The sequence below is a fragment of the Aedes albopictus genome, chromosome 3 (genome assembly GCF_035046485.1).
Source record: "Aedes albopictus strain Foshan chromosome 3, AalbF5, whole genome shotgun sequence".
Lineage (NCBI taxonomy): Eukaryota > Metazoa > Arthropoda > Insecta > Diptera > Culicidae > Aedes > Aedes albopictus.
Window position 1 is genome coordinate 409,596,618 of NC_085138.1, and position 22,511 is coordinate 409,619,128.

The following is a 22,511-nucleotide window of genomic DNA, read 5'->3' on the forward strand; positions in this document are numbered from 1 at the left end:
CTTCCCTCAGAATGCTTACCACTATCACCTAAAATTACCGAACACTTATTGGGAGGAACCGACTTCCCTCAGAATGCCTCCCATTATCACCTAAAATTACCGAACACTAATTGGGAGGAACCGACTTCCCTCAGAATGCCTACCACTATAACCTAAAATTACCGAACACTTATTGGGAGGAACCGACTTCCCTCAGAATGCCTGTCACTATCACCTAAAATTACCGAACACTTATTGGGAGGAACCAACTTCCCTCAGAATGCCTCCCATTTTCACCTAAAATTACCGAACGCTTATTGGGAGGAACCAACTTCCCTAAGAATGCCTCCAACTATCACCTAAAATTACCGAACACTTATTGGAAGGAACCAACTTCCCTCAGAATGCCCCCCACTATCACCTAAAATTACCGAACACTAATTGGGAGGAACCAACTTCCCTCAGAATGCCTCCCACTATCACCTAAAATTACCGAACACTTATTGGAAGGAACCAACTTCCCTCAGAATGCCTCCCACTATCACCTAAAATTACCGAACACTAATTGGGAGGAACCAACTTCCCTCAGAATGCCTCCCACTATCACCTAAAATTACCGAACACTTATTGGAAGGAACCAACTTCCCTCAGAATGCCTCCCACTATCACCTAAAATTACCGAACACTAATTGGGAGGAACCAACTTCCCTCAGAATGCTTCCCACTATCACCTAAAATTACCGAACACTTATTGGGAGCAACCGACTTCCCTCAGAATGCCTTCCATTATCACCTAAAATTACCGAACACTTATTGGGAGGAACCGACTTCCCTCAGAATGCCCCCTAATATCACCTAAAATTACCGAACACTTATTGGGAGGAACCGACTTTCCTCAGAATGCCTCTCACTAGCACCTAAAATTACCGAACACTTATTGGGAGGAACCAACTTTCCTCAGAATGCCTCCCACTATCACATAACATTACCGAACACTTATTGGGAGGAACCAACTTCCCTAACAATGCCCTCCAATATCACCTAAAATTACCGAACACTTATTGGGAGGAACCGACTTCCCTCAGAATGCCCCCTAATATCACCTAAAATTACCGAACACTTATTTAGGGAACCAACTTCCCTAACAATGCCCTCCAATATCACTTAAAATTACCGAACACTGATTGGGAGGAACCGACTTCCCTCAGAATTCCCTCCAATATCACCTAAAATTACCGAACACTTATTGGGAGGAACCGACTTCCCTCAGAATGCCCCCTAATATCACCTAAAATTACCGAACACTTATTGGGAGGAACCAACTTCCCTAACAATGCCCTCCAATATCACCTAAAATTACCGAACACTGATTGGGAGGAACCGACTTCCCTCAGAATGCCCCCCAATATCACCTAAAATTATCAAACACTTATTGGGAGGAACCCACTTCCCTCAGAATGCCTCCCACTATCACCTAAAATTACCGAACACTAATTGGAAGGAACCGACTTCCCTCAGAATGCCTCCCACTATCACCTAAAATTACCGAACACTATTTGGGAGGAATCAACTTCCCTAAGAATGCCTCCCACTATCACTATCTCCTAATATCCCCTAATATCACCTAAAATTACCGAACACTTATTTGGAGGAACCAACTTCCCTCAGAATGCTCCCCAATATTATCTTAAAGTACCGAACATTTATTTAAAACCCCCAACTTCCCGCAATAATCCACCTTAATATCTCCCATTCATACCTTAAATAGTACAGAACAGACTGTATACCCGATGGTATGTAATGCCAGAAAAAAGAATAATCACAGCTTATTTAGCAAATTAGCTGTAATTATACAACACTAATAAATTAACACACATTAATTATGGAATTATTCATTAAATTACTTATTTAAAATCAATAAAATAATATCTGACTTCGTCAGCATAACCCCACCCCATCTGAATAGCACCGCAGTTCGACTGCGAGTGCAAGGAAACCCAACTCGGCAGAGGATTTTAAACACCACGCAGCTCGCCTTGCTCTCCGCGACCAACATTGGTATCGCTACTAGCATAGCAATGTTTTAAAAATCTTGCGCGCGTCCTTTCGCACGCAACCTCCGCATTGCTTTCCGCTATAGCGGAAATTCGATGCGCCGCTTTGAACTGTGCGCATTCCCCACATCAACAATAACAGAGGCATGGTCATGGCTACAAACTTCTCCAGCTCTCCACCCGAACGACCAACTCGCCCAGATTGGTGCAATGTTTGTTATGCACGACCAAACATAACACCAATCAGGACCAGTTGGTTGGTTGTGTGGCAATGTTTGGCTATTCATGTGCGTTGCAATAGTTTCGCTTGCCTGCTGGTGGGAGAGTAAACAGCAAGCACACGAACGGGAAGTGCTGCCAAAGCACGGTTCAATGAAATCGGGGCGATGTTTTTCGCAATTCGATGAGTTTCTTACCTAACTTTGAATTAATTATTGTGGCCAAACTACAAAAAATTCAATGTTGGTCCCAAAGAGAGTTTGGTAGAAAACAACATAAACAATCTTTTGTAGAATATCACTTTTCTACTTTACTACGTGTTTTTATTAAAAAACAACAAAAATACCTAAAAAAAGAGCATTTTTTTCTGCATTTGCCGCAAACTTTCCAAAATTTAAGCATGTTAATCACTTTAGATCGAGTTTTTGTCCAAGAAGCATAACAGCACAATGGTTCACGCTTTCAATTCATGCAATAAGATTGAGATTTTGATCAAAGATAGCTGAGATACAATTTTTTGAAATTTTGAATGTTAAAAATCATAGAATTTTGAATAACTCACTTAGCAGTGATTTGCGACCCCATGTTCCTTGGGCACTTTTTCATGTCTCATTAAGACCTATCTGCCCCCAAATTATTTAAAGTCCGGAAACAAACACCCTGTATATAAATTTCTGTACTCCATGTGACCTAAATTATCACAAATATTTCATGAAGTGACCGTTGAGAGATAAGAGGTTCATGGATCCTATTTGGTATTGTAACGTTACTATCTAAAACGAAATCACTTTATGTTGCAGTAATTGTTTTTATAATACTACGCGTCATAACAGAAGGATGGCCCATAATATCCCAAAAATATATACAGTATCGGACAATAAAAATGCACCAAAGCCATTTTCCCATACAAACTAGTCAGCTTTGGATTGCCATATCTCAGTTATGTCTCAACCGATTGTTTTCATTTTTCTGGGACGAACTACAAAACATTTCAATTTTCAAAAACTATTGAAAAAGTTCAGTGATAACTATTTATACAAAAGTTACAGATAGGTTGAATTTTGACAATAAAAATGCACCAAGACCAAAAATTGTGTAGCCTAAAATGCTGAAGTCAGATAGCTATGGTGTCTTCAGCAAATTTATTGGTCATCACACAAGAAACATATTTGCCGAAGACACCATAGTGATTTGACTTCAGCATTTTTTACTACATATTTTTTTGTCTTGGTGCATTTTTATTGTCAAAATTCAACCTATCCGTAACTTTTGTATCAATAGTTATCACTGAACTTTTTCAATGGTTTTTGAAAATTGCAATGTTTTGTAGTTCGTCACAGAAAAATGAAAACAATCGGTTGAGAGTTAACTGAGATATTGCAATCCAAAGTTGACTAGTTTGTATGGGAAAACGGCTTTGGTGCATTTTTATTGTCCGATACTGTAACAACGCTTATTGTTCCTCGAACTATTTTGGTAAATACACCACTTAACGTACAGGTGAAAGCTATTATCATAATTGTAGAGCAGAAGCTATAGTCGCTGGGGTTCTTTCAGAAATTGCTACAGAAATTTCTTTGGCAGTTCCCCACGAGCTCTTCTTAGAATTCTTAAGTAATTCTGTGATTTCTTCAGTACTTCCTCCTGGGATTTCTTCATAAAATTCTTCTTGGATACCTCCTTGAATTCCTCCAGAGATTCCTTTAGGAATTTTTGCAGGGATTCTTCTAAGAAATCCAAAACTTCTTCCAAAGATACTTGCAGAGATTCATCCAGAAATTCCTTTAGGAATTCTTCTGAAATCTAAACAATCCTTCAGGAATCAGGTATCAGTAGGTCGGCTCCAGAGGCACGTTCTCCTACATTTGGGAAATTTGTGCCATCAAGAATACATCTTGTGCCTTCAGGAGTACATCTTAACTCTACAGAATTCTTCAGGCATTCTTCCAAGAACTCCTTCAGAAATTTCTCCAGAGATTCTTCCAGAAATTGCTCCAGGGCCTCTTCCAGGCATTCTTTCATGCATTCCTTCAGAGATTCCTCCAGGAAATACTCAAGGGAATCCTCTTGGGATTTCTCTAGGGATTTCCCCAATGATTTCTGCTGGGATTTCTCCAGGGATTCCACCTGGTATTGCTCCAATCATTCGTCCAGAAAATCCTCAAGTCAGTCCTTCAGGAATATCTTCAGGATTTTAAGAATTCCTTCTACAATTTCTTACAATTTCTTTCCGCGAGTTTGTTAAGAAAATCCTTCAGTGATCCCTATAGAAAATTCTCCAGAATTTTCACCAGGAAATCCTCCATGGATTGTTCCAGGAATTCCTCTGAAGATTTCTCCAGGATTTTTACCTGGTATTCGTACAGGAACTCCTCCAGAAATTCATCCAAGAATTTCTCCTTCAGGGATTCCTTCAAGGATCCTTCTAAGGGTTCCTCCAGGAAATCATCCTAGCATTCTTCCCGGCATTTCTTCAGGAACTTCTCCATGAATCCCTCCAGACATTTCTCCAGAACCTCCTCTGGAGACAATCCCGGGAATCGCTTAAGGGATTCCTTCAGAAATTCCTACAGGAGTTCGCCACGGAATTTGTCTAGAAATTCCTTCAAGGATTCCTCCAGGATTTCCTCTAGAGATTCCGCCGAGAATTCCTTAGGGCATTCCGTCAGATATTACACTAGGTATTCCTTCAAGAATTACACCAGAAATTCATCCAGGAATTGTGTCAGCGATTCTTACAGGGATTTCCCCAGAACTTTCTTCAAAAATTGATCCAGAAATTCTTCCAGGAATTCCTCAATACCTCAAGGGATTTCTTCAAAAATTTATTTTTGAATACTCCAGGAATTCAATCAAAGATTCTTCCAGAAATTCAGGAAATCCTCCGGATATTCCTCCAGATGTTTCTTCCAAGGATTCCTTCAGGGATTCCTCCAGTGGTTACTCCAGGAATTCTTGCATGGATTCCGCCAGGTATTGCTCCGGGATTTGCCCAGACATTTCTCCAGGGATTCCTTCAGGAATTATTACAGGAATTCCTCCCGGAATTCTTCCAGGGTTTCCTCCAAAGATTCCTCCAGGAATTCCTTTAGCAATTCCTTCAGGAATACTTCGGAAATACCTCCAGGAAATCCTTCAAGGATTCCCCAGAAAGTAATCTAAAAATTTCTCCTTCAAGAACTCATCCAGGAATTCCTTTAGATCTCTCTTCAAATATTGCACTATGAGTTCCTCCAGGAATTCCTCCAGGCATTTCTTCATGCATTCGTCCAGAAATTCCTTCAGGTATGCTTCTAGTAATTCCGCTAGGCATTCCTTCAGAAATTCAGACTAAAATTTTTCTAGGAATTGTGTCCGAAATTTTCCAGGGATTCTCCTAGGAATTTATCAAGGAATTTCTCCAGTTACATATTAATCCAAAGATTCCTCCAGATATCGCTTCAGGGATTCCTCTAGAAACTTCCACAGTAATTCTTCCAGCAAGTCTTCAAAGAATTTTTCCAAGCACTCCTTCAGGGACGTCTGCAGGAATTCCACTAGGAATTCCTCTAGTAATTCTTCCAGGGAATTTTTCAGAAATTTCTCTACGGATTCCTCCAAGAATTTCTCTGAAGATTCCTCCTTGAGTTCATTCGGGATTCAATTTGAGATTTCTCCAGGAATTCTTTCAGAGATTGGCCCAGGAATTCCTCCAGGAATTCCTTGAGGAAAAATCAAGAAATCCTGCAGATATTGCTTCAGAATTTCCTTCCTGGATTTCTCTAGGAATTTCTATAGGAGTTCCTCCAGGAATTCCCCCTGTGGTTCCTCTAGGAATTCTTCCAGGAATTTCTCATAGAGTTCCTCCAGGGATTTCTCCTTTGGTTGTTCCAGGAATTCTTGCTGGTATTCCACCAAGAATTGCTCCATAGATTTGTCCAGATATTTCTCAAGGGATTCCTCCAGAGATTCCTTCGGGCATTTCTCCAGGGTTTCCTCCCGGATTTCCTCAATTATGTCCTCCAAGGATTCCTCCAGGAATTTCCTCAGGTATTCCTCCAGGCATTCCTCCAGGAACTCCTCCAGTGAGTCTTCTAAGAGTTTTTTTTTTTCAGGGATGTGTTCAGAACGTTCCTTTAGGAAGTCTTTCAAGGATTCTTCCAAAAAATTGTCAAGGAATTCCTACGAAAATTCCCTTGCAATGCCTCAAGGGATTCCTCCAACGATTGTTTTAATAATTGTTCCAGGGATCTCTCAGACATTTCTCCATGAATTCACCCAGGAAAGACTCTTTCGGAATTCTCACAGGGATTTCTCCTGGATTTTTGTTTTCGTTCAATGAACCAGGAATTCCTCTACGAAGTCCTTCTTAAATACCTCTAGATATTTCTCTTTTCTTTTTTCCAAGGATCCTTCCGGTAATACGTCAATTGACATTTCTTTAGGGTTATTCTCTGGGGTGAGTACATGTAGTATGAGTATTTAAAACTATCTTTGGGGAAATTTTTGCAAGGATGCACTCAGAACAATACCACTGAAGGTTTATGCTTAGTGGATTACGGATCCAGGACATTCCAAGATTGCTTATAAACATGGACGAACTGGATGATTAATTACTGAAAGAACTCCAATTTGTCATGGAAGACACTATCAGAAAACCTTCGGATGGGTTTCCATTATGTTGGAGAAAAGACTATCCATTCATTTGTAAATATTAACCTTCATCCAGTCAACGTACATTTTTCTCCTTCGGAAAGGCACAAAAACGGTCATAACTTTTTTGTTTCTCGATAGATTTTGATTAAATTTTCACAACTTCCCGAAAAACTCTTCTAGTTTTTGATTTCGGGGACATTAGTGCCTGGTCCATATAGTTTCGGAGTTATTCCGGATTGTCTTGGGGTACCAAAATTGGCCACACACAACATATATTTCAAGATCCCGATGAGACAGAAGGAATTACTGGAGCAATCCCCTGAGAAATTTCCGGAGGAATTCCCAGAGACATTCCCGGAGGAATTCCTGGAGAAATCCACGGAGGAATTCCTGGAGTAGTTCCCGGAGGAATTCCAGGATAAATTTCTGGAGGAGTTCCTGGAGGAAGTCTTAGAGGAAATCCCAGAGGGTTTTCTGAAAAAAAAAACACGGAAGATTTCCTGAATAAATTCCCAGAGGATTTTCTTAAAAAAAATACGGAAGTTTTACGGAGGAATTTCCGGAACCATTCCCGGAAATATTCCTGGAGAAACTCCTGAAAAAAATCCTGGAGAAACTCTTGAAGGAATTACTGTAAAAACTCCCGGAGGAATTCGTGAATAAATTTCCGGAGGAATCCATGAACGAATTCCCGCAGGAATTCGTGGAGGAATTCCTCGAAAAATTCTCGGAGGAATTTCCGAAGGAAATCCTGGAAAAACAATCCGGAGGAATTCCTGGAGAATCTCCCAGAGGAATACCTGGGAAAATTTTTTAGAAGAATTCCTGGAGATAATACCGAAGGAATTCATGGAAGAATCCCTGGACGCATTCCTGATGGAAGTTCTAAAGGAATTCCTGGAGAAATTCCCGAAATAATTCCTGGATAAATTCCCGGTGGAATTCTTGGAGGAATCCCTGAAGGAACCCCTGAAGGAATCCCCGTAGGAACTCCTGTAGGATTTCCTGGAGGATTTCCCGTACGAATTTCTGGAGGATGTCCTAGAGGAATTCCCGGAGGATTTCCTGAAAAAATTCTTGGCGGAAGCCCTTGCGGAGTTCCCAGATAAATTCTTGGAATAATTCCCGGAAGAATTCCTGTAGAAATACCCAAAGACGTTCCCGGAAGGAAAACGGAGCAAATGAAGCAATATTGTGGGGTGATAAAATTTGTCTGTAGGGGGTCAAAGACAGTGTAAAAGTATTGCCTCTTGCACTCCGTACTCGACCGCCTACTATCCTGCCAAATAGCTTTTAGCTTGATGAACAACTATACTGAAAACGAAATGTTTCTTGTTCATTAGGGTATTCATAATAGTAGTTTACGCAACAAGGTGCAGAATGAAGATTTTTACAGCACTAGTCGTACATTTATCCAACGAGGCTTGCCGAGATGGATAATTACGACGAGTGCTGTAAAAATCGAATTCTGCACCGAGTTGCGTACAACGTTTTTTGCAATTTCATAAATTACCACTTGAGGATAGTTTTTACCAAAACTTTGCATCAAACTGCACACTGATGTTCATAGCCATGTTTAAGAAAGTCTGATCATAGCAGGTTATACTATGTTTTTTTTTATTCTTAATCACTTAACCTAATTTTTACAGCTCTTTTGTCCACTAGGGTACTACGTGAGCAATTCCAATTGGACGCTGCACTTCCACTTTGTACAGCGCCTAAATGTATTCTATTCTATTTTACTTTATTGAACTGGTTGCCTTTGTCTTCTTTCACTCTTCTACCCAGCCCATGGTAGAATGATGAGCACGAAGTTGCTGATGTGTGGCTGCTGTTCTTTTTCCAGTAAGATTGGGGGTCCGTTATGAGTTGCGGTTCGCCGATATCCAAATTCCGGGTCCGTTAGAGCTATATGCTCCAAAGAGGGTCAGGTGCCAGCTGCTCTCGGGGGGAAGAGCAACTGACGAAAAATTGCAAGTGCCGGGGCTGGGTTCGAACCCATGACCATCCGCTTATGAAGCGAACGTGTGGACCACTGCGCCACGGGCCCCGACATTTATACTATGTTGTTGTCACAATTTTTCAAACCTGCGTCCAGAAAGCATCAAGAAGTTGATCAAAACTGAAAACAGTGCTGTAATGGTTCATTACGCAACGCAAATCAGTGCTGTAATGAACCATTACAGCACTGCTAATTTAGTGTGGGAAAGTAGGCCTTTTCCTGGCAGATTTGCGTGAGGTAAAACAGCCTATTACGATGGGAAATTGCAAAAAAGTATTTGTTTGATACTAAACGGAACCTATCGAATAATATCAGAACCAAGGACATCAGATACGTCTTACTTTCTCTTGACTTTCGAACGTTCTCAGATATTCGAGATATTTTTTTTTTAATTTTGATTGCTGGTGTCACCTAGGAACACCGTTGCTGGATAGATCTCAACCTGCCGATCAATAGGACAGATCGGTGAAGTACTAGATTTGCAGTAATGAGCTGAATTTTAGTATGGTGAGAAGGTCAATTCTCCGTTTCTGCAATGAAATGGTGCAAAAAGCGTGGGTATTATGATTCCTTGCGTAATTTGATGCTGTTTGAGCAAAACTTTGGGTAACAATGTTGTTGTTTTCTCCATTTCTTGCAACATAAACAACATAATTATAAAAATTCAGCTCATAACTACAAATCTAGTACCACACCGAAAGTACCCCATTTGGCAGAAGACGCCATGCTCTTAACTCATTAGAGTATCGAGATATACGTGTTGAAAAATTTTGCACAAAGTGCCACTTTGCGAATAAATCACTAAAGACTCAACTGTCAGACAGTTCTTAGCTAGCTGAAGAACTTTGTTGAAGACGGCATCATTCTATCTTATCAGGATTCTGAGATATAGAAGTTTGAACATTTTTTACCTTGGCGCAACCTAGCGCACGATTCTCAAACCAAAGACGCCATTGCTAGATAGTTCATAGCCTGCTGAACAACTTTGCTGAAAACGGCATGCTTGTAGCTCATGAGGGGATTAAGATATACGTGTTTGAATTTTTTAGATACAAGGCGCCACCTGACGGATAAATCCCAAACCGAAGACTTTACTATCAGATTGTTCTAAGCTTGCTGAAGAAATTTGCCGAAGACAGCATCATTCAATCTTATCAGGTTACTGAGATATGTGGGTTTGAACATTTTTGACACAGACGCCGCCTAGCGGCCGAATCGCGAACCAAAGTTGCCGTTGCCAGTAAGTTCTTAACCTGCTGAACAAATTCGCTGAAGACACTATACTTCTTTCTCATCGGGATCTTGAAATATACGTTGTGCAAAGTATGTGGCCAATTTTGGTACCCCAAGACAATCCGGAATAACTCCGGAACCATGTGGACGAGGCACCAATGTCCCCGAAATCATAAACTAGAAGAGTTTTTCGAGAAGTTTGTGTGGTAGTCAATCAAACAATTGCATTATGATTCATAATGCAACCAAAATGAGTTGCAATTGTTTGGTATCGTGCGTTACCTCTCCGAAATAGCAAGTAGGGTATTGTAACATTTGGGCAGGTGTACCTATTTTGGTCACTTGTCGCTATAACTAAGTCAATTCCAAACCGATTGATTTGAATTTTTGTACAGAGTTAGATACTGTACGTGCCTAACTCTGGACAAAATTTCAAATTAATCGGTTTGAAATTGACTTAGTTATAGCGGCAAGTGCCCAAAATAGGTACACCTGCCTAAATGGTACAAGACCCTACAACATAGAATACTATATTGCCGAGTTGCAAAAAAAATATTATGTGCTCCAGAAGAAATATGGCACGAGTTAAAACAAACCTTAATCTTCCAGAAATTGGCTACCGCTACCAGCACCACGCTGATTTTTGTAGAACAGGAGAGCGTTCTTCAACATATTCTATCATTAAAAATACAACGTGACTGCTAACCCTTCAGCAATACTTTTAGAGAATTATGCTATGACATCTAATTGCATAGTGTTGCGTTTGTATACTAATAAAAACTAGTAGGTAAAAATTTGCTAAGGGCAATGGCATCTACCCCCCCCCCCCTCTCAGGCTGGCTACGCTCTTGCACCACAATAAATACAAATGATGGTGTATATTTATCCATTCATTGCCATCGCAAAAACCAGAAACGGGTTGAAACCCCCGTTTCTCCTCCTTCAACTTCAAAGTACAAGGACAATCTATCATATCATGCCTTCAAGTTATGCAACCAGCGAACTGTGCCACTTCATCTTTAGAGTAATCAATACACAATTTGTCGCCTGATGACCGGCATCCTTGGTTCAGCGTGAACCCTGTACCACATAACCATTTCCCAAAATTTCAAAAGAACTCCGACATCCCAACGTTAGTTTGCGTAGATTGAGATGAGTTTTTGCAACATTGATTATTGACCGTCAATTTACATTTTATATCTTCTTTCAGATCTATACAATTAGAACCAGATTCAACTTCCCATGGCACCCACATCAACTCATCTCACACGGTCATGGGGGACCGCCGCTACCTCGCTTTCACTTGGTACCAAATTGCCATAATCCATGTGATGTGACGTAGTGGTACCTTCCCTTGGCTATTACAACACTTCCTCATCCGCGTCACCGACAGAATAGCAAAAGAGAGATTGCTGCTAATCCAGATCATCAACCCACCACCATCCATCCACCAGGGCATAGGACCAACACAAAATCTGATGACGAACATCCTCCCTAGCAGCAGCAGCATCATCACAATGTATAATCTCCATCACACGGGACACGAGACCTCCAATCTTTCTCCGATCCGCGCCGGGCGATAAACCAGCGATATTTCAACACGTCCGAAGCACTGAGCAGAGCAGCACTGCAACACACACTCGCATAATAATGATCTTCCTTCCATTCTCTTCGTTTTAGCCATGACACAGCCTCCACCCGAAATTGATGATCCTCCACAGCCAGCGACCCGGCCAAGGTACCTAATCATCAGCTCTCCTACTACTCCGACGACGGACGACCGACCATGGTCTCCGGTACCTACTTTCGTCAGTGTTGTGAGGCTTGCGGCGGGAAACCAGATTAGGTGATAAACAATCTTCCCGGGCCCATTATCTATAACCAAACTGCAAATTAAATAAACGCTTCTTGACATCCGTTCGTTGAACCTCTTCATCTGCGCTGGCGCGCAGTGTGGTGTGGTGCTGTTTGGTCCGTTGTTCGTCGGGAGGAAGGTATGAATAGCAGAACTCTGTTGAAGGTAACTCGAGTGGGAATGAATATCAAAATTGAAACTAACAATTTTCAACAGAGTTTGAGGACATTTCTAGAATTTCTTCGCATACTTTGCTGAGAGAATTTCCTATGAAATTTTGCTCAAATAATTGCGTTGTTCTGTCACATTCGCCCGAAAACCATTCGCCCGAATTCCAAATGCCCGAATGACAAACGCCCGAATGTAACAAACGCCCGAAATACCATTCACCCGAAAAGACCATTCACCCGAAAGACCATTCACCCGAAAACCATAATAATCTTGGAAATACTTTTCTGAAATCAATTTAGGCGTCGTACACGCATAATGCTTTCTTTGAACACAGTCTGATAAAAGACTTATATTGCTAAAAACATTTTCAGCAATATTGCTGTGAAAACATTCATTGGAATTGTCCCTTTTTTTGTTAATGGGCTTTTCTTTCTAGTTCTACCTTCATGGAAATTAAATTCAATTAGATGTCATTTTTTACCATAAATTTGACCTTCTTTCAGTCATGGGCTGTTCTTTTAATTTGTTATTTTATGGGAAACCTTTACGTTTTAATGTTTACAATTTCTGGATTCAAAACATGGTTTCAAAAAAAAAACAGCTTATTCAAATAAGAATGCTGCATTCTCGCGATTTTGGTGTTTTTTCTGCATCCGTTAACTCACACGTTTTAATGTTTATGAACTATTGTTCATTTTAACGATACGTTGTTATTCCGAGTAGATCAATCGTGAATACTTTTAACTTAAAAGTATTGTCTACTCTGTGCTGAAGTTTTGGCGCTATGCTCTCGATCAACAATGCTACAACAATTAATGACCACAATGACACAATTAATTATGTAATACTTTCACAAGAAATTAGGCCTTCTTCAAAACATAGGCCGTTCTTTCAAACTATGCTAATATGATTATTATTGGCGCTAGTCCAGCTGTTCTTGCGATTGGTCGGATACTAAGTACACCATGCGTCTGTACTTAAACTTTCATCATGGCAAACTAGGAAAAAAAAAACTTGTTCAAAGAAATTGCAGGGAATCGGCGGATGACTTTCGGGCGAATGGTCTTTCGGGCAAATGGTCTTTTCGGGCGAATGGTCATTCGGGTTAATGGTCTTTTCGGGCGAACGGTCTTTTCGGGCGAATGGTCTATTCGGGCGATTGGTATTCGGGCGTTTGTCATTCGGGCATTTGTGATTCGGGCGAATGGTTTTCGGGCGAATGTGACAGAATCGCCGGCATAACCCTCAAGAGTTTGACAGCTTACTTTGAAGCGAAAATTGCCACCGTTGATAGGTCCTCAGCCACCAAAGGTTAGGCCGGGTCAGGGGAAGTATGCGAAAAAGAGCGCAAGGGCGCCGCTTACAAGAGTCTGGTAGAAGAGGCCTTTGGTGTCAAGGTGAGGGCTCTCACAGCAAATAGAACTTTGAAGTAGAAAAACCTAGACGAGATCGAGATCACTGACATGAAAGAGCTTGTCACAGCACTGCGGCAACAATGCGAGGTACAGGTGGCCACCATAACCCATTCGGCTATGGTAGAGCCCGGCAGGGGCATAGGTAATCTAGGTACAGTACTTGTGGCGGCGCTAAAATTCGTCAAAATACACAAATAAAAATAATGAGATTTACACGTCATGTAAACTTCATTTTAGTCATATAAGCTTAGTGTGATGATGGTTTTCATGATATATTATGCTGAACTACATGACATATAGCGTAAGTTTACATGACATTTCATGACTTCCACATTATATGTCATGTAAACTTCTGTGATTCCCTCGCTAAAATTATGTTCATCATATGTCACAGAATTTTACACACTTTTTTCAATCTGTGTAAGATAGCTCGAGGTAGGCTAGTCAGTATGCCAAATGACCATACACGAGCCATATTGGGGGCTTGGTTAAGGACTGTGAAGACCGAGTCAGGAGCAAGCTGTGCAGGCAATGTGGAGGTAAAGGTCATAAGACACAAGGCTGCCTGAATCCTCTAAAGTGATTGATTTGTTCCGGGATATTCACGAACAGCAAGCACCCAACGGGAGCTGAACCTGAACACTGTGACGCAGCCCAGCAACTGCTGTGTCAGGCAGTTGCGACATAGAGGACGAATATCGCCATCAAAGCGTATCCATTAGCGTGGGACACCAAAAGACATTTTACTCCTGTACACTTTTTGAGTTCCATTTTGGTCCCATAGCAACTGTGCAAAATTTCAGCTCGATCGGAGAAACTATATTTTAGCGCCAGCCATTTTAAGTTTTCATACGATTTACTATGGGGAAAATAACTTTTACAAAGAAAAATCGCCACAGGTTGCCCCTCAACCCCCAAAAATAAATCGATGAATGATTTCTGTTGGAAATTTTACGAGGAACCAACCCTCCGAAGACTGCAAAGCGATCTAAGGCCTGTGGAAAAAGTTATTGACTGTAAACCGAATGGCATGCCAACGCTGTTTAACATGTAAGGAATAACAATAAATAATAAAATCTCGTCATTTTATCGATCGGGGGAAGCTTAATAACTTTTTCCACGAACGTCGCATCGGTTTGCGGTCTTCAGAGATCTGATTCCTCGTGAATTTTTCTACAGAAATCATTCATCGACTTATTTTTAGGGATCTAGGGGGGACTCCTAGCGATTTTTCTTTGCAGAAGTAAAATTTCCCCATACTAAATCGTATGAAAAACTGAGAATGGCGGGCGCTAAAATATAGTTTTTCCGATCGATCTGAAATTTTGTACAGTTGATATGGGACCAAAGTGGAACTCAAAAAGTATACAGGAGTTAGAGTTTTTCCATTTTTTGTATTTTCCCATATAAACCGTGTACCAGGCTAGTATCCATACCAAGTATCCGCCGGTAACGGCAACTGGGTCGCGGACGGCGATATGAACGACGGGTAAAAACTCCGTCCTGGACTTGGTTTCTACTACTCACGAGGGCTTCGTGGTCGCCAAGTTGAACGGAGTCTTCTACTGTATCTGCATTGGTCGATCGAGGAGCAATTCATGGAGATGCTGGTCTGTTTGACAACCATGCTGACAAGGTGAAGGCCGGTGATAATAGCGGGTGACTTTAATGCCTTGGCCGTGGAATGAGGAATCCGTTTCACGAACCAAAGGGGTCAGATTCTGCTACTGTAGTTCTGACCTAAGAAGAAGTTTGAACTGGAGGGTGATGGAGACGATGCCGGCACTCACAGCGATCATCTGGCGGACAGTATCGACTACAACAACAGCAGGCAGCAGGTAGAGGAAGGGGTGGCTAGGCCAAGGCCAAGCCCCGTACTTCAACGCTGAGGTATTTTTGAAGGCACTCTGTCGTTAGCGAAACCGAAATAAGAGAAAATAAAAACGCTTGCTTTGAGAGTTTCTGTCAGAGTGCCAATACAAATTCGTGAGGTGATGCCTACAAGTTAGTGATGGCCAAGACAAGAGGTTTAACGGCTTTTACCCAGCAGTCTCCAGAGATGTTGTAGGGAATCATCGAATATCTCTTTCCGCGTCTTGATATGAGTCCTTGGCCTTCATTCATAGGACCGATGGGTACTGAAGATGATGATGAGGGGAGGATTACCAAAGAGAAACTTGCGGGATTGCGCAAAATTCCTTAGCGTAGGCAAGGCCCCAGGTCCGGACGGAGTTCCAAACCTGGCCTTAATAGTTGCTATTGCTAAGGCTACTGGGATGTTCAGGTCTGCTATGCGTAAATGCCTGGGACGAGGGAGTTTGCCAAGATATTTGGAAGCTACAGAGCCTGATCTGTGCCTAGTCCCCAGCCTGGGCCAATTATCGGATGGCCTCCCTGCTTGCAAAGACAACCACCACGATCATTAGCGACTACTTCATTGGCAGAGAGGGAAGGCGACTCAACAGGGATGGGGACTCAACAGAAATGAATCCTCTATCCAAAAAGTGAGCGTAAGCGGTGAGATAGAGGCAGCGATGTTGACCATTTAGCGAGAGGTGGACTAGCGACATTGCCACCACGAGGAGTGCTGAGCGGAAGACGGAGCAAGCCTGTGACCAAAGGGTTTTTGGGGTTAAACCCCTCCCATTACACAGCGTAACAAAAATTTACTTTTTGTCTGTCTCAAGAGCAAACTTATGTGTCTCCGAAGGATTTTGGGCCACTGAATCCGAATCCGGGCTCAGATTTGCTCCAACACGTCACAATTTTGAGCTATACCTCAATTTATAGGGCAAAATATGCGATTTTGGGCTTTTTTGACTGCAAGCCATTAAGCATGGAAATATTTTTTTTAAACAATCAAAAGGTTAATTGGTCAATTAACATCTAAATCAACGACTCATGTAAAATATTTCGTTTTACCAAATCGAATTTGATAGTTTTAAGCGATTTATGTTAGGTACGATATTTCCCATACAAGTCACCCTCCAAAAGTTGCATGCAAGTTTTCATACTAACATAAAATGCTTAAATCTATCAAATTTGATTTGGTAAAACGAAATATTTTGCATGGGTCGTTAATTTAGATGTTAATTGGCCAATTAACCTTTTGATTGCTTAATAAAAATATTTCCAAGCTTAATGGCTTGCAGTCAAAAAAGCCCAAAACCGCATATTTTGCCCTATAAATTGAGGTATAGCTCAAAATTGTGACGTGTTGGAGCAAATCTGAGCCCGGATTCGGATTCAGTGGCCCAAAATCCTTCGGAGACACATAAGTTTGCTCTTGAGACAAAAAAATGTTGCGCTGTGTTACCGATGTTCCATATATACAAATAGACAAAATGATCGGGACAGGCAACATTTTCAATTCTCAAAAAATGTTCAACTAACTGTAACTTTTCGAAAAGTGCATCGAATTTTCTCAAATTTTTATTATAAGTTCGTAAACTAGTTGTGTATCAGTGGTACAAATTTGGGAAAGATCGGGCCATTTTCCACGAAGTTATAAAGATTCTTGTAAAAGGTAAAATTATTCGATACCCAAATTTGAGCTATTATATCTCCGGATTTAATGAACCGAAGGCAATGAAATTTTGACCATTTATGACTTATATAATGAACTCTGGAAAACATTTGACTTAACTTGAAATTTTCAACAAGAGAAAAAATTATAGCGATTTTATTTTTTTCACGATTTTTTAGCAATTTGGTCTATTTTTAATATGTATTGCATTATTGTTTCATTTTGTTGGCGGCTTTGTTGTTACTTTCCTTTAAACTACATTCTTATATATGTCAATTATAGGGAAGTTAAACGAACTATAATTTGCATCTTGAATTTTGAAACGATATCGAAGTTTTGAATAATTTGGTGTTTTATTAGAAAAATAATCTTATCGTTGTAATTTTCTTCCGTGTTAAGAATTTTAAGTTTAGTCAACGATTTTTCATAGCTCCTTGTATAAGTCATGAATGGTCAAAATGTCATTGCATTCGGTTCATTAAATCCGGAGATATAACAGCTCCTCAAAGTTGGCTATCGGGAAATTTCATCTTTTTCAAGAATCTTTATAACTTCGTGGAGAATGGCCCGATCTTTCCCAAATTTTGACCACTGATACACAACTAGTTGATGAACTTACAGTAAAAATTTGAGAATATTTGATGCACTTTTCGAAAAATTACAGCCAGTTGAACATTTGTTGAAAAGTGAAAATTTTGCCTGTCCCGATCATTTTGTCTATCCCCTGTATACTGGGCACCCAACCGCCTTTGGTAAACATTTGGAAAACCCTTCCTTGCCGGCTTTTCTGTGCTTGAGCTTGCACTGAAGCAACCCTACCCCTCCCTGTGAGCAGTTCAGAGTAAAGGGCGAACACGATGAAATTGCCACACAGAAAATATTGTATAACTTTTGATTGCGTTCGTCAAAATAGCAATTTTTTACCATGAATAGTATATTATGTGTAGCTAATACCATAAAATTATCATTAAAATCGGTTGAATATTGGCGCATATATTGTCGATATCATAAAATGAGATTTTAGAAAATTTGTGCATCCATTTCAAAAAATTACTTAGGCTATAACTTTTTTGTTACCTCATCAAAACGTTTGAAAATTTCCCTCGATATTCTTAACATAGTATCAATTAAGTGGTAAAAATTTGATCGAAATCGGTTCAGTACTTTTTCTAGTAAATATCCAAAGCTCAAATCACTTCAAGGTAAATTTAAGGTACTTTTTGACCATTTTTAGTTTCGCGTGCACTATTTTGACTGTAGAACTAGTAACACTGTCCCGATTTTTATAAAACTTTGACAGTGTAAAATTGTTGTGTTAAACTGTTTACAGTGAAAATTTCAGCTATTTTTGTTAAGTACTTTCAAAGTAAGAGCAGTTTGAATTTCACTATACCAAAAACCACATCTGCTTATTGTGACATAGTGCGACATATATCGCTATAACTTTTTAACGGTATGATCAAATTGAATAAAATTTTGACAAATTACTTCTACATACATACTTTACGTATATGTATAAAAATTTTCATAGAAATCGGTTCAGTATTTTTGGCGCCAGCGTTGAAACGGTAAAAAAGTGATATTTTCAAAATGTTTGTTTGCACAAGATTCTCAAGTGGCAATTTCCTTGTTTCAACGATATCTCCGCCAATACTCAACCGATTTTAATGAAAATTTTATGGTATTAGCTGCACATAATATACTATTCATGGTCAAAAAATTAGCTATTTTGACGAACGCAATCAAAAGTTATACAATATTTTCTGTGTGGCAATTTTATCGTGTTCGCCCTTTATGAGGCAGTACAGTGCTAGCAGAAGATGTGCAGATGAGTGGCGCAGACCTAATGCGGGCGCTAACCCCGACATGAATGGGCTACCAAGGACGCTGGTAGCCGTTGAGCTGATCGGCAACGCCTTCAGGATGAATAATATCACCAAGTTCTTTGAGCAAGATCTGCTGAAACTCCGCAAGTCGGTGGCTTCGGCCAAAAAGTAGTATGACCTTCTGGACGAGGAATGACTGTGGTCGAAGCGCTCAAAAAGGCGAGGTCCTCCCAAACGGACAGCTTCTTCTTCGCTGGAAGCTCGACGATGGCGCATGACTCCACTCCACGGCTTGACCTGCATTGCCAAACCCTGTCGGAGAGGCGTGGCCCATTGGTTGCAAGAAGTGCTCGGTAAAGGAAGGTGAACTTTCAAGGAGGAAGTGGAATTGACTAAGAGGCTAAGTCCCTAGGAGATCAGGGGCCAACCAGTCCCGGGAAAGGAGAACTTTTGGATCACGGCAAGGTAGGGAAGAAGAAGCAAATGACGAACAAGGCTAAGCCCACGCGCAAGCATGAGAGGAGCGACGCGTTGGCTTTCAAGGGTGAGACGGACACATACGCCGAGGTGTTGAGGGTCATTCGGGGGTGGAATCCGTCTTTCGTCGCTGGGTGCTGATGTTAAAAGCATACGACGCACCAAGACAAGAGGTATGATGCAGGAATTGAATAATGAGATGAGATCAACAGTGCACTGGCGCCAAGGAGCTCAAAGCAGCCCTAAAGCACCAGTGTAAGGTGAATATACCCAGTGCATCAATCCGCCTGTGAAAAGGTAAATCAGGCACTTAGATCGCGACGGGTTAGCTCGCAGTAGAAACATACGACAGGTGGGCCTAAATACTCAGGCACACGTGGAGGACAAAACAGTTGAAGATAGTGCTGTTACCTGTAGTAGAACCTGAACCACTTTGAGGCCGCACAACAGTTGTGTGGCAGTCAATCTAGGAATCGCAGTGCCAAGGCGATCCCCTTCCAGGAATGGGTACCGATAAAGATGTTGCCCAGAAATTGCAGGACTCCTCGAATTTTGCCCATGTTCTAGGAGGAGGATGGAAAGAGCTCGAGTGGAAGAGGGTTGAACGAAGCGAAGTGAGGCCTGGAGGGCGGTTAGAGTGGCACTGAACAAGGAGTTTAGGGCGCGTAAACAGACGTGCTTCGACAACTTAGTAATTAAGGCGGCCATCGTCGTTCACCCTAACATGTTCAGAACGGAGAGGCTTACGGTTTATACTGAGAGGTCAGATGATACTGGGCTATCGGATAATCAGATTGGCTTTCAGAAAGAACGATCCTAGTAACATTTTGATGACCAATTAGTTTTATAGAGGTCTTAAGAACCGTTATTAAACCTAATACCTTTTATTTTGGCTTTATGATGGTTGTGTTTTCTTCTTTTAGTATATATGACTTAAAAATGTTACTTGGGGATCGACGGTCAGTCAGCTCAGTGATCAAAATGGCCAAGAAAGCGCTCCAAAAGAAACTAAGGTAAATCCGCTACTGCGTTGTTTGAATCCAAGACGTGGATAACGCACTCAACAATCCCTCGTAGTACACGGCGAGTCAATAGAAGAAGTAGCGTAGATAACAGCGCATGCGATTGATAATAATGGAGGACTAGATGAGGTTGAGACAGCTCGCCCAAGTAACCAAAAGTTCCGCTTCCCATGACAAGATGCACTTTCAAGTTCCACAAAGTTCAGATAAAGTTCCGACGGAACTTTCTAGCTGCGTAAGAGGCTAACGATGAGCCTTGCTGGATCTTGGCACATAAGTTAAGCAGCCAGAAAGTTCCATCCGGATATTTATCTGAACTTAGGGAACTTGAAAGTTGCTTAAGATGCTACTCGGAACTTTGTTGCAACTTTCTAGTTCCTTGAAGTTCATTTCAGTAGCTTGATGTTCTAAGGATTTATTTTTTTGTCATTTTAGCAAAAACATTATTATAAGTAAATGTGTATAGACAACTAAATTAAATTCACCAAATCAATGAACATGAAGTGCAAATGAGAAAAAAAAATATGACACCCGCCAGATTCGAACCGGTAGTGGCTGCGTTAGAGCCATACACTCTATCCCGACACCATAATTGCGGTGAAATGCAAAACAGATGAAATCTGACTTAAATCAATCCTCTGTCGATAGGTTTGCACACTTGTACAGTAGCTAAGTTAACTAATCTTTATTATGTATCTGTAGCAGCGCAGCGGTATGACGACATTTTATCACGCAGGAGGTCCCGGTTCAAATCTACATTGGAGTACCATATGAATAAGTAAATAATGTATGTAAAGTAAGTTAGAGCATGTTTTCTCATCAAGCAATAACAAGTTGTGATGAATCTGAAAAGTACATTTTTGTTTTCACATCAGTTTTGAGGAAGTTCCGTCAGAAGCTGCTTAAAAGGCTATCCTACTTCCTTATGTGAACTTTCAAGTTCCGAAATTACTTAAAAATGAAGCTGCTTAGAAGGCTAAAAAGCAACCTCCAGCTTATAAAGTACCCTCGTATCTAAACTTTGGGTTACTTGGGCGCTCTGTTCACCACAGGAGGGTACTCGTTCAACTCCTAGCACTCGCTGAAGCAATTGGGGGTCATCAGCAGCAATGACAAGCTGAAATTCCGAAGCTACTTAGTATATGCCCGTAAAAGAGCAAATAAGACGATTATGACATTGTCGAAAATGTTGTCAAATGGCTCGGTGATAGTCTAAAGTAACCGTAAACTGTTTGCGACAATAGCAACGTTTATATGTACTATTTAAGATTTAGTACTGCTCCGTGGTCGAAGGCGTAAAAATTCAACCAAAACGTGGAGCGGCTAGAAAGAACCCTCAGGCTGATGTACCTGAAAGAGGTCAGTGCATACCACACAGTCTCAAAAGACGTGGTATGTTTGCTAGCGGACATGATGCCCAGCCCGTAGCGCTAGTTGTAGCAGACTTCGATATTGCGATAGCAGAGAGCGTGGGACTCCTACAGCAAGGGTAAATGGGGCAGGCTCATATCGAACGTATTCAACTAGACGAACAGGCGAAGTTTCTCCAGGCACAATTTATGTCGGGCCATAGCTGCTTTAAGAATTTATCCAGCAATTTTGCGTTATTACTTTTAATAATTGCAGCATAATTTTTTCCAATGATACCTGCAGAAAGTCGTACAGGGACTCTCCAGATATTTTTCCAAAATTTTTTTCAGGATTTCCTTTGTGCATTTTTAAAGAATTCATTCAGAAATTTTTCGAAAATCAATTCCCATACGCCATACATATTAAAGAAATTCGACCAAGAATCTTTCCGAAAGTTTTCTAGGTATTTTTCTGGATGTTCAAAGAGGGATTCTTTCAGAAATTCGTCAACTTTATGCAAAATTTCCTGAAATAAACCTCTAGGAGAGTACCCGGAGATATTTCTGGAGAATGCTAGAAAAATTTCTTAAAAATTTGCATAAAAATCTCTGAAGCAATTTATGAAGTGTTCTGGAGAAGTTCTTGAAGAAATTCTTCAGATAATTTTAGAGGAATTTTTGGAAATATTTCATGATGATATTTCATGATGAAATTCCGGAAGAAATCGAAGATAAATTTGTGAAGAAT

At 40.8% G+C, this 22,511-nt stretch overlaps 1 protein-coding gene across 4 annotated transcripts in view; it reads left to right on the plus strand.

The window, feature by feature from the left end:
* The window catches only part of LOC109402136 (SH3 and multiple ankyrin repeat domains protein 1), a 594,309-nt gene that overhangs the window by 337,749 nt on the left and 234,049 nt on the right, over window positions 1-22,511 (plus strand). The gene's annotated exons all lie outside the window — the stretch shown is intronic.